At 38.8% G+C, this 15,911-nt stretch overlaps 1 protein-coding gene across 1 annotated transcript in view; it reads right to left on the reverse strand.

The window, feature by feature from the left end:
* The window catches only part of ZNF831 (zinc finger protein 831), a 53,891-nt gene that overhangs the window by 20,612 nt on the left and 17,368 nt on the right, over positions 1-15,911 (reverse strand). The window contains exons 3-5 of the mRNA XM_074888511.1: positions 10,261-10,359; positions 9,149-9,220; positions 7,747-7,812 (exon numbers count right to left, since the gene is read on the reverse strand). The gene's annotated coding sequence lies outside the window, so the exon portion shown is untranslated. The remainder of the gene's footprint in view (positions 1-7,746; positions 7,813-9,148; positions 9,221-10,260; positions 10,360-15,911) is intronic.

The raw sequence follows: 15,911 nt of genomic DNA on the forward strand, positions 1-15,911 counted from the left end.
CTATTTTTTAATTAACCTCCAAAAGCTTGTATTCCAAAAGGCATCCAGATTTCCACAGTAAAAATCTTAAGAGGACACCTATATTTCTGCCTTTAAACATGTTAAATAGGTACCCAAATCTTAGTAGCACTGAGTAGAATGGTACAACAGACATAGCAGCCACTCCACAACCGGTCAGGTAGGAAATCTTAGACCATGACTGTTCCCTTGAATATTCCATAAAACATAGCCAAGAAAAAACAGGACATCCTGGCAGCCCATTTTTGTTTAGTAGTCTAGCAATGCATCAGCCTTACTGATCCAAATTGGACAGAAAACAGACTTGAATGTTTGTGGTAACTACTGGGTATAAAGGAGACCAACAGGAGTGAGACTAAAGGGCTGTTCTCTGTAATATCATGGGGAATGAGAGGAAAACTCTATTTAAGCTAAACTATAATTGCTGGCACACTAGAAGGTGAATATAAATGGTTATGAATACACTGTTGTTGGGAGGGACTGGTGGAAGGTTTTTGTCAGACAAGTGAGAACACTTCTCAAAGATATTTTTGACCACAAAGAGTGAAACACAGACAAAACAGTTTTAGAAAGGAGCTTGAAAACTTCAGGAAACCTTTATGACTTGGCTGCTCCATGATAGTAAGGGACTAACTAGCACTTGCTAGATGCATATCTTCATGTGTGTGTGAGAGAAGACATCCAGCTTGAAAATCATGTGCTTGGACACAGGGTGTTACATTCTTGAGTGTAATGGTTTAGGTGTGTATTTTTTCAAATATTACAATGAGCCCCAAATCAAACAGGATTTCTATTGCATATGGTATTCTGCTGGCAATAAAAAGCAGGACAACTGGATACATAAGCAAAGGGGGATGGGAAAGAGAGGAGACACTTCCCAATGCCAATATTGCCATTTAGTGTCCAGTATCACTGGCAATTCTTCACCCCATCTCCTGGCTGCCGTGTGAAGCTGCAGTGTGAGAGCTCCCAGAGTCGAGGATCCAGAGCTGAATGCCAGATCAGCAGAATTCAGTGTGTGAGTGAAAACAGCAAGACTGGGTTTGAGGACTTCAGACTATTAATCCCAACCTTTAACAAAGAATCTGATAAAGGTAGTTAAACAATGAATCCCACTACAGGGAATGAAAAACAATCTCCAGTTCTATATCTGTCTGGTAAAACTGTCAGAGATATCACCTCTAATACACAGAAGTACAGGCTGACTTGGTATTGAGTGGGCTCTGGCTACTAGTCATAGTAGAAGCTTACATTCTTCTTTCATGTATAAACTTACAGCTGAGGTCAGCTCCAGGAAAATTTTGCCAGAGAAATGTCTGTGGCCTCAGCTGATACAGAGAACTGCATGTTTAGAGAGAAAAGAAATATGGCTCCCAGCAGGGTTACAGTCATATAGACCAAGTGCAATTGTACATGGTGATGTAGATTGCAAACTGAAATTGCTTAAATCAATTCAGTAAACCTGGTAATTTTCCTAGAATTGCAATTTTTTTGTATGTATAAAAGTAAAAAAGACAGATCTTTACCTTTTTTATTACTTTCTCTAAATTAATCTTTGTGTACTGTCTGCTCAATGAAGATACTTTTTACCCAGTTAAACCCTGCATTATTAACAAGTAGTATCATTTGAACCTTTTACTATAATTTGTACTAACTACAGTTTTCTTGACCCAGTTTGAAAAGTGTTGTAACAAAATACATAGCCTGAAGCAGTAACTCTGAAAGGTATATATTGCTCATTTTTGTCTCAGTATGTCATGGACAACTATGTATAGTGATTCTCTAGTAGTCATATTTCCAAGTCACTGCAGTATTCATCATTTCTGCCATGGTATTGGCCACTTTGCTGCAGATAAATGTCAAAATGCACCTAATCCTTCTCTGAGGACTAATCCCCATGAAGAATCATTACATAATATTGCTATCAGTTATCACAAATAGCGGTATTTCTTTTATAGATGGGAACTCTTAAGTTTGAATATACAGAAATCATTGTTGCCTACGCAACTTTCTTTTGACCAAAGGCACACTTCCACCATGGTACTTAACATGATTTTTTTTCCTCAAAGGTCACAGCTCTGTAAATTGATCTTTTAAAGCAAGTATTAAAAATTCTGGAAAAAATTTAATATAAAAAGACATTCAAAGCAGGAGGAATGAAAGCATTCTAGCAAATTGGAGAGCCAACTATTAGCCTTATATCAATACTGCATAACAATTACTAAGATGCATATGGCACTTTTGTCTATTTGTCAGGACAGCAAGAACCACCCCCCTAAAGAGGAGTGTAACTCTCATATATTGGTCAGGCCACACTGAAAAAAAAAGACCAAGAGAAAAGAGCTTAAAGACAAAAATGTGCTTGAACAGCAAAAGGGAGAGATACAACTTCATTAGAAGCAAACATTCTTGCCAAAGAAAAGCCAGTACAAGGGAAAAAACTAAAACATGAGGCAAAAGTAATGGGTCCCATAGGGAAAAGAGTCAAGAGCTGCTGAGAAAATGCTAAGACAATCACAAAAATGAAAAGGTTCAGCTGGTAGTGCATGCAACCTAAGTGTTTCACCAGGAATTGCATTTTTTCTTTGAAGTGTGTCGTGGTTTAAGCCCAGCAGGCAACTGAGCGCAGAGCAGCCGCTCGCTCACTTCTCCCCCAGAGGGATGGGGAAGAGAAAATACAACAAAAGGCTCAGGGGTCAAGACAAGGACAGGGAGGGATGACTCACCAGTTATGGTCATGGGCAAAAGACAAACTCAATTTGTGAAAATATGCTGGGTTTTTGTGTGATGGGGTTTTGGTAGCAGGAGAGAGGCTACAGAGATGGCTCCTGTGAGAAGCTGCTGGAAGCTTCCCCAGCTCCAAGCTGGACCCCTCTGCACCAAGGCCAAGCCAATTAGTGATGGTGGTTGTGCCTCTGTGATAACGTATTTAAGAAGGGGAACCTGGGAGGAGGAGTAGTGAGGGAAATACCTCTGCAAACAGCGAGATCAGCTGAAGAAAGGAGGAGGAGGTGCACTGGAGCAGAGACCCCCTGCAGCCTGTGGGGAGAGGGCAGGCTGTCCCCCTGCCACCCATGGGGGTCACCAGTGGAGCAGATGCCAACCTGCAGCCTGTGGAGGACCCCACACCGGAGCAGGGGGCTGTGCCTGAAGAAGGCCAGGACTCTGAGGGAAGCCCTGTTGGAGCAGTCTGTTGCTGGGAGGGCTGCAGCCCATGGTAAGGACCCACACTGGAGCAGTTAGTGAAGAGCTGCAGCCCTATGGGAGGGACTCACATGAATCCTTCCCTTCCGCTTGGAGCTGGGGAAGCTTCTAGCAGCTTCTCACAGGAGCCCCCTCTGTTGCCTCTTCCCCACCGCCAAAACCCTGCTACACACAAACCCAACTCAACATGCTTGGGTTATTTTCACACCCCAGTAGCAGAGCTCTACTGTAGATACTCACCTGAAGGAGAGGAAGAAAAAAAAGCTAGCCTCAAACCATCTTCCGTTAAAATCCCACAGACCTTTTTTTCAAATTTAGATTTAATGTGTTTTAGGTAAGGCTCTAAATGCTGAATCATGATATAGTGTTGATTTGGACTTTTATTTGGTTTGGTTTTTTAGTATTAGTTCAGCATGAGCAGGTCTGGTGAAGGACTGTTTCATGGATTAATTCCCAAGGATAGTCTACAACCCAAGAAAAAAATTAGCCATCTGAGAGAAGAAGCAGATGTATGAGTCTAGGTTTGCTTCTGAAGTATCAGGTGATAGGGTGGTAATGAAGAGAGCTCCAGTTACTCCTTCTTGCCCAAGTCATCTTTTGCTAACAGTTAAAAGGTTAAAAAGTGGAGGATGTTATGGTGCCTCTTCTACAAAACAGATGTTTTGCAGGAGGAATATGGAAGGTCTTTCCAGGTCTTTTAGATTGCTGGAGTAATGAGCTATAGTATTTCAGGCATATTGCATCATAAATATGAGTAATTACAATTATGATGCACTTAAAAGCAATGTAGCTTTCAGAGGAACAGTTGCTTTGACTCAAGAAGTCAGCAAGGTTAGATGTTTTTTGCACATGCACAAACTCGAGTATACTCATACTAATTTTTCCATCTGTTTCTTATTTGTCATAGAAAAACAGATAAATTGAGAACTTCTGATAGTATTCAGAAATGTTCTAAAACTCACCAGCTACACTAACTTAAGTGTACTTTACAGAAAATGAAACTAGAATTTGACAGGGTCATTGATCATTTGAACCAACTTTCAGATCAATGTCAACAGCAGTAAAAGGCAGCATCAATAACTAGAACTGTAGAAACGCAGGATTCCCATCACCATGACCCCAGAGCAGTACCAGTCACATAGGTAAACCCATGTCCCACACCATTCAGCCAACTCAAATATATTTTTTTTTTATTTTCTCCATAAGTTTTCACGTAATTGTGTTTTTTCTCAACATGTTGTCAAGGAAACCCTACATTCTTGTAGCTTAGTATTCAGCTCTTTATTGCTGTAGACACAAAACAATTTAGGATTTGGAACTGATTGATATACTTTCCACTCTGAAGGGATGCTCTTAATACCATAAGCTGGATAGAGTTGAAGGAAGACCTTTTTTTTGAAGATTCAGTTCTTACAAAATGACTATGGGAAACTTGACAATTAAATCTTCTATTTATTAATTTTTAAATTGTAAAATTTAATTTACATATCAATTTTTCTCTTATGTTGTATGCTATCCACTGAAAAATAGCCCTGTAATCTTACTGGTGTCCTCTTATTTATCTCTATCACAATTCCTCTCTTATTTTATTGTTTTTGAACAATGTTGAGTTCCTCTGACATAAATATTTTTGGATTGTGTGAGAGCTGCCAGCTAAATTTCAAGTGATAATAATTAAGTTAAAGTTGCACACTTCTTGTATCCCTTTCTTTGTCATAATCTTACCTAATATTTGTAGTTTTTCACTGAGAAAAGAGGTACTCTATGTACACAGAATTTATGATGCACTCCAGGGAACAACTGCTCTTCAACACCTGGGTGTGAAATAGTAGTGTCCACTCTGCCCATGGCTAGCTTTCTGTGGAGCACACTAGTCACATCCACGCTGCAAAGCACGAGGTCAATCTCAGGGTTGGCACATATTGTTTACATCTCATGCCTGTTGTCGGAAAAGTTCTTTCAGCATGCTATATACAACACTCATCTGCTCCATGCATGCCACAAAAGCGTTCCAGTTCTTATCACAGGCTTTAACATGCCATTTTAATTCTTACCCTCATGAAGATGATCAGTGAAACATACAGAGTGCCTCATGCTACTGGATAACTTCAGAATACAGATGGGAAGTGGTCGTGTGAAAAGAGTACTTGTAGCTTCCTGGCAGAGTGAAGTATATTATTGCACTGGACTCGTATTTCAGTTGTATGTCATGGTAAAAGGTATTTCTGTCATTCTGTCCTTTGGGTTTCATGGAGCTATGCTTTTATCTGTTGTCAAGGAAACACCAGGTTTTTTTCCCCTTGCTCATTAATGTCTGCATTTTTGTTTCCATAGCTACAAAGGAACCTTAGTGTTTTAAAATAGCAGTAATTGGATTACCATGACTTTTTGCAATTTATTGACACCATTAATGGCTCCAATTTTCAAAAGCAGACACCAAAACTGTATCAGCAGTTTTCCAGCTATTAACACGTATCTCCTTGCCCTGAACTACTAGGTACATGCTAAGAAAAGTCTTCAGCATCCACTCACTGCACCCAGGCTCAGACTCTATACATGGTACCCCAGTTTTCTGTCCATGCTAATAAGTCATATACAAAACTGTGGAGATTTAGCCTGTTTGTTCTTCTGTTACAAGTTACTAAAGAGTCCTTAAATAACCACAATGAAATGTGACAGTTAACTTTTAATTGGAAGTTTCCCTGGCCATGCTTTGCTTCTGAAGTGCCAGGTGATAGGGTGGTAATGAAGAGAGCTGCAATTACTCTGTACTGAACGAGCGTCTATTTGGCACAAACTGAATTTCTAAACAGCTGTCCCAAAATGCCTTCATCTTGGCACAAAATATGAGCTGAAATTACTGAAAATATTCTGCTTTTTAGTTGTATTCATTTTAATTTCTAATGGGCACCTGCAAAGAAGTGCATTAGTTCTGTTGGGAATCTGCTAAGTATTAACCCCAACATCTAACATATTACTGATCCTTTGTAAATTTGACCCTAGAATAATAATCTGTGAGAATTTTTACAGCCAAATATCTAGCCAACTCAGGATACAGGAACATGGAAAAAGCACAAAGAATTGAGAGCACCAGTGTTGCTAAGATCTGGTATTACTTAGCAGGGGCATAACTCACGTTTTCTTAAGACAGAAACTGAAACTCCTAGACAGGCTGATCTGCATGTCTGTCTGTGCCTGTATGCACAGTCACTCCTACCATGCTGAAATTGTTACTATGCCATCTCCTAACACTTCTAATTTATTTGTTACAATTTGCTTGACACTATGGTGTCTACAGAGCACCATAAATGCATATTCTATACCTTACCCTTCCTTTCCAATATCTCCAGGTCCTCCTGTCCTCAGCCTCAGCACAGCTTGTCCCATATCCCCTAATTAGGGGACACTCCCAGTTGTGGCTGCCTGATCAAGCCAAAGGCCAGGCAGAAAGCAACTGAATTTACCATATGGACTTCCCACCAGTGCTGTCACCACTCTGGGTTTCTGCACTCTTGTCTACTGAGTCCCAGTCAGTAGACACATACTAGTCCCACAGTCGGGGGTTGATTAAAATCAACCAACAGTTTAAAAAGTTGTAAGAGGAGGACAGACAGAATGACTAGATATCACCTATTTCTTTAGGCTAAAGAGAGTCAGCAACTAAAAAGTTTACAATCTAGGTAAAAGAAAAAGGTGACAACAACTGGCTAGACACAGATAAGTATAAACAAAGAAGTCCCTTTAATCTAAAATATTAGTTCTTACTTTTCATAATGGATTTCAGTGCATCTTTGAGGCTAAGACATTCTATTACCATAGAAACAGTATCCTGTGTCATTGTGGACCTTACTGTAGATGTGTGCTGTTATGGAAACAGTCATCTTAACAGCTGTCCTCATGTTATATATTTCAGTTATGGTGTTTGTAAAGATCCATTACTAAACTATCCTTTCAGGATTCATTTTAATAAAAACTAAGTCTTTGAAATATTTAGCAATTTAATAAACACCTCAAGGCTGCTCCCAATTAAAAATACAGCATTAGAACAAAATGTATATTAGAATTACAGTGCCCTTTCAATAATTACCTACCTTTCCAAATCTCTAGCATCTTCAAAGGTTTGGGGAAAAAGATGGTCTGTACACCCTATCAATCATTAGTAGAACTACTTCAGGAAAGCAAATTTTTAAGCCATGTGTGCTGTGCAAGGACTCTTTGGCACCAACATCCTAAGTGCACGCATGCATGGAAATGAAAGAAAAAACATGAAAAGGTACAGTGAGAAAATGTGGCTTATTTGACTGAACTGGGAACTGTGAATTCTTACATTTTAATCCAAGATGAACCATCCTTTTGTCTTAGAAAAGCCACTTAAGACAGATCTTGAAAAAAAGATACATGTGAGTTGGAAGCTCAACTCCCACTAATTTTTTCTTGGGAATCGAGTCCTTAGCTGATCCTAGAGCTTTGAGAAAATCTCCTCAACATTTTCATATTTCTAACATCTGAGATACTACTACTTACTTATTTCACTGGAGTTCTGTGGGCATAAGTATCGCTTTATTTTCTTGAATAGAGCCATTGAAGAATCTGTGACACAATTATAAGTTTTTACTTGAGTTAGCGGTCATTCACCCCTTAACTTGTCAGATGTAAATAGCTTCTTGGCTAATTATCTTTATTACACTATCTAGTTGCTGCAATTCAAGACTGTAAATGTACACTTTTTACCTTTATCTTTTATCTCTTTATTGTTTGGGGTTTTTAAAATCAAAATCATCTGTACCAAAAAACATAGAATCATAGAATAGTTTGGGTTGGAAGGGACCCTAAAGATCATCTAGTTCCAGCCCCCTGCCCTGGGCAGGGACACCTTCCACTAGACCAGGTTGCTCAAAGCCCCGTCCAACCTGGCCTTGAACACTGCCAGGGAGGGGGCAGCCACAGCTTCTCTGGGCAACCTGTGCCAGTGTCTCACCACCCTCACAGGGGAGAATTTCTTCCTTATATCTCATCTAAATCTGCCCTCTTCCAGTTTAAAACCATTACCCCTCATTCTATCCCTCACCCTCTGACAAAGAGTCCCTCCCCACCTTTCCTGTACCCCCTTTAAGTACTGGGAGGCCACTATAAGGTCTCCCCGGAGCCTTCTCTTCTCCAGGCTGAACACCCCCAACTCTCTCAGCCTGTCCTCACAGGGGAGCTGCTCCAGCCCCCTGAACATCTTCGTGGCCTCCTCTGGACCCACTCGAGCAGGTCCGTGTCCTTCTGATGTTGGTGCCCCCAGAGCTGGACACAGCACTGCAGGGGGGGTCTCACAAGAGCGGAGGGGGAGAATCGTCTCCCCTGCCTGTCCTTCCTAAAGAGCCTGTATACTTCCATCCCAACACTCCAGTCATAGGAGCCATCCCACCATGTCTCCGTGATGCCAGTGGGATCATAGCCCTGCAGGTGTGCGCACGTCTCTAGCTCCTCTTGTTTATTCCCCATGCTACGAGCATTTGCACAGAGGCATTGAAGTTGGGCCCCCGATGAAGCTGACTTACTGGCTGGAATTCCTTTGTGCTGCCTTTCAGGCGCTCTCCTGCTGCCCTGTGATCCCTCTCCAGGCTCTGGGCATCTATTGCTGGCACTGGCATCAGCTGGTAGGATTGGGATGGATTGAGGTTCCCCTTCCCCGGCAACTTTAGTTTAAAGCCCTCTTCACCAGGTGGCAAGCCGACGACCGAGGATGCTGTTCCCCTTCTCTGACAGATGGACCCCCTCAGCCCCCAGTAGGCCAGGTTTCTCAAAGCGAGTCCCATGGTCTAATTAGCCGAACCCCCAGCTGTGGCACCAGTCCCGTAACCAGTTGTTGATTTGCTGGATTCAACTGGCACTTTCAGACCCCTTTCCCCTTGACTGGGAGGATTGATGAAAAAACTACCTCTGCTCAAGAGTCCTTCTGCCACTCCCAGGGCTCTGTAATCCTTCTTGATGCTCCTCAGGCTGCTCCTGGCTGTATCATTGGTGCCCACATGAAACAACAGCAGTGGATAATAGTCAGTGGACTGTATGAGGCTGCTACTTCTTTATTCCTACACAAAATACTAGTTATTATGGCTTGTAATGAGAACATTTCCTAACACTGAAAATCTGAAAGCATATCAACTACAGACAGTATTTTAACATGTATAAAGAAAACATCCAAACATAATGAACTCTAAAATTCAAGTACCTCCACTGAGCTTTGGGGAAGCAGGAAAACAAAAACTACTCAGAAACATGTCAGTTTTGAAACCCAGCTAATTTCCCCTCATAAGGCCAGTGATGCAATGATCCCTCAGCAACATTCTTATCATCATTTAAGTGCAGTAATGTTTTTGTTATGTCCTTCTAATTTAGCCTTGAACTTGACTCCTTAGACACTTTTTCTTGCCTAAACCACACTACTAAAGACCATGTTCCTGAATTCAGCTTCAAGAACATTAAAAATTAGTCCATCAAATCTCCACCCCCAAAAAAGGTTTTCAAACTAGAACTCACACTGCTCTGGGCACAGATGTGACTGTCTGCAGTCTGAGAGCGCAGTCACAGAAATGAGGAGCTGTTGGGGCTGGCACAGCTCGTAGGCCAACACTAAACTCACAGGAAAACTCTCAGTCTGTGGGAAACTTGTTGGCATTCCATTTTCGGGATATGTAACAGGCCAGTTAAGATGTCACACAGAAAATGGTTTTTTTTCCTTCAAAATATTTACAGCCTCTCTAATATTAGTAAATAAATGTGCCAAAACCTGGAAAATGTTTAAGTAGCTATAAGTCAAGTAAAAAGGAATGTCAGTTATTTCTAGGAGAAGCAATTGCTAGGTACTTTCACATTTTTGCCTTGGAAAATCAATATAGCAAAAATAAAGTACTGAAAAAAATATCTTTTTCTTAACATTTTCTTTAACTGTTTAGATTCTGCAAGCTTTGTTGTTTGGGATATGTGTTATAATTTACTTTGTTATTATATTCACAACTGCCAAAGAGAAGAGTTTGTTATCCAGATTGTTACCTGTGAAAACTTCCATCTTCGCAGTGCTGGTATTCCCTGTTGGCTGAGTAAGTAGTCTCTGTGAACTGTCAGAGCTCTCAGTGCTTTCTCATATTATTTCTGAAAAGACAGAATAAATTGATGTGCTCAATTTAACGAACAAAGCTGGCAGTTATAATCCCATTCTGTTCATCTTCCAAAAATTGTGTGTTTTAGTGGGTCTAACAATTGTTCTCCTTCTCTCCATTTATAGCCATGTTCTTCAGAAAACAGATTCTCTGATATTTATTTTTTAGTATTTCAGTTTTTGGAATGCATGCCCATGCTGACTAGGTTCTCCAAGAGGCAACAACAAAATATTAAATTAGTAAATTTAATATTAAATTATTAAAATAATAAATATTAAATTAAATATTTAAAAAAACAGATTACATACCATACTCTCAATATAGGACTTAAAAAAAAGCCTACAAGCAGATAAGGTAGGAATTACTTTTTGAACAAAGTATTTTCTAAGTGATCAGAGAAAGAGATTCAGCATCTGAGGTTTGCCTAAATCCTAATTCTGCAGACATTTTTTCATGGTTTTGATCCTCACATTTAAATAATCAGATGAAAAATTAATGAACTAAAAAGAATATTCACCATCACTTTTCTGAAGAAGGGTCTTTCTTGTAAGTAATTGTAGTTAACTTTTGTTTAAATCTATGCAGATCCCTTGTATGAGTGTTCAGGTGACTTTGAAAGTACTCCTCTAATTTTAAGTGTATCAGCAAGGATTAAGATGTATATGACACACTAAAATACACATTTATAAAAGGAACAAACACTGATTTTGGAGTAACCAAATTAAATAAGTTTTAGTTGCTTCTGATACTGGGTTGTCTCCAAGCTCTGTGTTTAATGAAGCTTTGTGGAGGGTTTTTTTTTAATATCATAGTTTTACTTAGAACTCGCCTTGCCTCCTGCTTTCATTGCTAATGTATCTGGCAGCATCAGTCCCTGTTTGAGTCCATATGCTCAGGGGAGTGTTCAGCTGTTCAGACAGTATTTGTTTTTTCTGTTCCTATGATACTCATACCACTGTACATTTGGGAGCCCCTTACTTAGAAGATACATAGTATGCATATCTTGATTAAAAAGAAAAGCTGCTGTAGCTCCTATACTCTTCATCTTACCTTTTTATGGACCTTAATTTCTAATAATTACCGATTTACAGTATTTTATGTATTTCAGAGAGCTGCTGTATGCTCAGAATTTGTTACCAGTAGAAATTGTATATAAAAACTATTCTTATTTCTGAGCATGAAAAACCATACATCAACACTAACCAAGAAGGTCAAACTCCAATTTTGCCATCTTAGTAGTCATGAATCTGATGGAAAAACAATGTATATCCTATTGATTTAGTGCAATAGAACTGATACAAATATTATTTACTTGTGCAGCAACTTGAAGTAGTTGTTCAGTGACACAAGTTTAGAGAAAAAAATAAATTGAGGCATCTAGTGAGAAAGTGCTTTAATGTACACTGTGCAAGAACTAGATATGAAAAATTGCATTTTAAATGTTTTTTTTGTGAGAAGACTAGTCATTGTTAAAACTACTTTTTGCAAATATTTATACCTTTAAAAAATATTTTTAACTTCAGTTTGTGACTGTTAACATTTTGGACTTTATAGACATGTAACAGAGAACATACATATATCCTGAAGAGATAGATGGATGGCATTAATCCAAGTTGGCTTAATCATACTAAGTTTGATGCTTTCTCAGTGCTTTGAATTTAACATTTTTTTCATTTATACATGTTGTTAGTCCTTTAATTATTGCTTTTGCTGAAACACTAAGTTGCAGACAGCTTAGTATACAGCTTAGTTTCATCATCACATTAAGTATAGGTGGTACAATGATGAAAAAGCTTTTGTCTCCCAAAGTGCTCTCTAACTGATTATCACTAATGAAGCTGCACAATAACAATAATGGGGGTGGGGAAAGACCTAGAAGAATCCCAAGTTTCCATATCTAAATTCAGTTTCTGAGAACTGTCATGTGCACTGAGCACTTTCCATCCTTGGTACAAAGTGAGGTGTAACAGTATGGAGAAAAACAAGTGTATGATTTTGCAGGTATACTACATGCACAGGAGTTAAGGGTGTGATGACACTAACTTGGTATTCCTCACAAGATGCAACACTTCAAGTACTGTTCTATAAATGTATTTTTAATAGCTCTTATGTTCTTATAATACTTACTAAATTCTTAGATCCTCTTTAAGTTGTTGCATAAATGTGTTTGTCTTTGGATCAGGACAGTTCTAGAGAATGTAGTGGAGTTCTTTCACAGGACTTCCAAGATTATGTATTCCTTTCATTTTCCTTAAGTGCTACAATATTTTACAGTTAAGTATATAAAAAAACGTCCATAGCCTGTACTAAGTGTCAGACAGTGGTTATAGTACAGTGCAGATTCAGGCATTTTATGTAGCTGGACTCTGCCACTTAATTTTGATCACACCATCGTGTTGCCTTTGCTTTTGATTTTTCCTAAATGGAAATCTATTAATTTTACAATAATGAAGATTTTATGGAATCTGTTTATTAGTTTACAATGTTATTAGAGAATGCCATGAAAGAAAATACTTTTGTCCCAACTGTGTATGAAAGAGTATTCTATTACTTTATTTGCATAGAAGATACCTGCATTAAGTTTCCATCTTAGACTCTCCTATTTGATAATATTTTTTTAATTTGTTTTTCTTTAACAGTTTATCCCTGAGGTTAGGTGAAGTCAACTCATGAAAAACCCTCAGAAGACTACTTGGAAAAGATGTATTTTCAGTGAAGCTACAAACCAGAAACTACCACTGGCCTGATAAGATATCAAAACTTTTAAACTGTTGGAGCACCTCATCCCCAGAGGGAGAAGGGCTATTTTCTGGTGCAATTTTTGACTTTCAGGCTAGCTGTTTCTCTGTGGATTGTCAGTTCCATCCAAACACCACAATGATTCTCAGCTTGGAGTTGGGAATTACTGTTGTCAAGCCCAGCTGAGAAGGTTGGGACTGAGCCTTAAGTTGCTGTTACTGTTAAAGATTCAAGGACTGTAGTCCCCAAGATGAGGTCTTGTGCTCTTGATTGCTGAGACTGGATCCTCCCCCTCCCAGAGAGGTGGCAAATACAATCCCAATGCTAAGGACAGCATAAATAGACTTAAACCCCAGATCTACCTGTTCTCTGGCCCATAAAACTTTGAACAAAAATGATTTATGGCTTGTCTTCATCATAGCTCTGTGGTCAGCCACTGACAGATGTAAGCTAGAGACTGTTTGATTTATAATTGATCTGGTAATTGTCTCTGTGATAGTTAAGATGTCAGCATTGATGACTAAGTACCCACTTCCATGCAGTAGTTTGTGTATGAAGAATTCTCAACTTTTATTTCCAGGTTGCGGTTTCTTTAAACCATGTCAAAAGATAGCTGATTGAGTACAAGATTTCTGAAACAAAGGGCTTTATATAAATTTTGGATACAGGAGCAAGGTTTGAAGACCATGAGTTATGTTTGTGATTTAACATGTAATATGTTATGACCACTACCTGTCATCACTGGTTCTTCAAGGTTTTGCATTAGAAAGTTGCATTCAACGAACATTTGATAGCATGGTGTGTTTCTGTAAGAAATGTTGTTGTCTTTAGAATTAAGCAAGGATCAGATGTAGGGGAGAAGCATTATTATTTCCAAACAACACAAAATCATCAGCAATTTCAAAGTATTTTAAAATATGTGGTTTTGTCTTTAATTGTGCTGTTACTGTGCTTGCTCATGAGTTGTGGGTGATAACATGTGATTATCATCTGCCTACTTGATCACATGCACATTTGTGATGCTTGCAAGAAAAAACATTATCTGGCTGGTAACTGTCATATTATGCAGAGTTTAAGAGACTGTTTCCCAGACAACAGAATAGTCATATTGCATCCATGAACTGTACACTGTCGTGTATCTGCACTTAAGTCAAACACCCGGTGGCAGCTGCTGCTCCCACTAATGACACAGACAAGATGGAACTGTTTGTTTAGCCATAATCAAACTCCCTGAACTATGGCAGTCAAGGAAATAGCACAATTTAAAAAAAAAAAAAAAAAAGTCAAAATTCATGATTCTAATGAGTCATACAGCACATACCTTGTTACAAATTTTGAGTCAGTTTTTAAATTGAAACCAAATCATTCACTAGCCAAAAGCCATTTAAGGGCCACGTAGTACCTGTTTAAGACCCCTGCTGCAAATCATAAATACAAGTTGCACCTGTACAATATGGTATATCATTTCACTGTGGCAATTTGAGTATGTTAAAACAAACCACCACAGATAGCAGGTGGAAGACCTAACCTTAAGAGTAATCAGTAGGATAATGCTGAGGCAATGAGATGGCCAGCTGTGTGTGATTGTGTGTACATTTATTTTTTACATTTTGTATGTTGTCAGGTGGGGGAGAAAGCTGATAAGAAAAATAATTATTTACATTCAAATTATACAAACGACATTAGAGCCTAATTAGTGTAGACAATGTTAGACAGTATGTTTCACAACTGCAGTAGATGTATCACGTGCTTGATAAGGAAGGTATTTAGCCAGTTTTGTATCTGAGGCAACAGGACTCTGAAGGTGTGCAGCTTTAAGCCTCTTAGGACATTATATGGCAGAAGAATAAAATAAAAGGGATCTAAAAATCAAATGTTTGTTCCAGGGCTACTGCCAGATCATTCTATTAAATGCACATTTTTAATAGACCCTATTTTAAACTAAATGCTCTGAAGCAAAGATAATGTCTGAGTTTTAATTTTTTTTTTTTTTTGAGGGGGTGGGGGGAGGACATTGGTGTTTTTTTCAAGGTGTGGGGGTTATCTGGGGAAGGGAGAGACATTAAATGCTAGGTAACAAAAACTCAATCTCTTCTTGATGTACTTAGCTTCAATTAGCAACAAATTAGTGTGCTTTAGCAGCAGTGTAGCAGTATCATCAATTAGCAGTTCATATACCATGCTATTTCACAGTCAGATGGCCACAGGTTTCCAAAGATCTTATCACAAATTTTTCACTTTTTACGTATTAAGAATGACTTAGAGTGTGAGTGAAATAGTAAACGAATTTGCTTACTGATCCTGTGACATTTGGTCAGAATATCCTGTAAATTTAAAAATGGGTTCTCCGGAGTGCGTGATTCCCTTTGTGGGTAGTATGGGAGACCCAGGGTAGAACCTGATGAAAGATTTATTATCTTCTGTACATCTCTTTCATACATAGTTTCTGACTGCAATCTGCCTTTCAGAGCTTCTCCAAGAAAAGTCAATTCCACGGTCAAGACAAAGAGGCCATTCTCTCTTCAACCAAAGACTGCTTCAAATCTTTTTGAAATAAGCATCACCTTCTGTTAAGACCTTACTAAATTACATTTGATGAATGCTACCCTAGGCATACTTCACTATTTCCCTAGTTAAAGCACCAAACGCTGTTATCTGACATTTAATGCACAGGTCTACAACTGTATACTATAGTAGAAGCTTGCACTCTGGATTTTTCTCAGGTTTTTCTGTTTTAAAATCTCAGTCTGCCTTTACCTGAGACATTGTACATGCTTTATTTAAATCACGTCACTGGAAGTTATG

The sequence above is a fragment of the Strix uralensis genome, chromosome 18, assembly GCF_047716275.1.
Source record: "Strix uralensis isolate ZFMK-TIS-50842 chromosome 18, bStrUra1, whole genome shotgun sequence".
Taxonomy (NCBI): Eukaryota; Metazoa; Chordata; class Aves; order Strigiformes; family Strigidae; genus Strix; species Strix uralensis.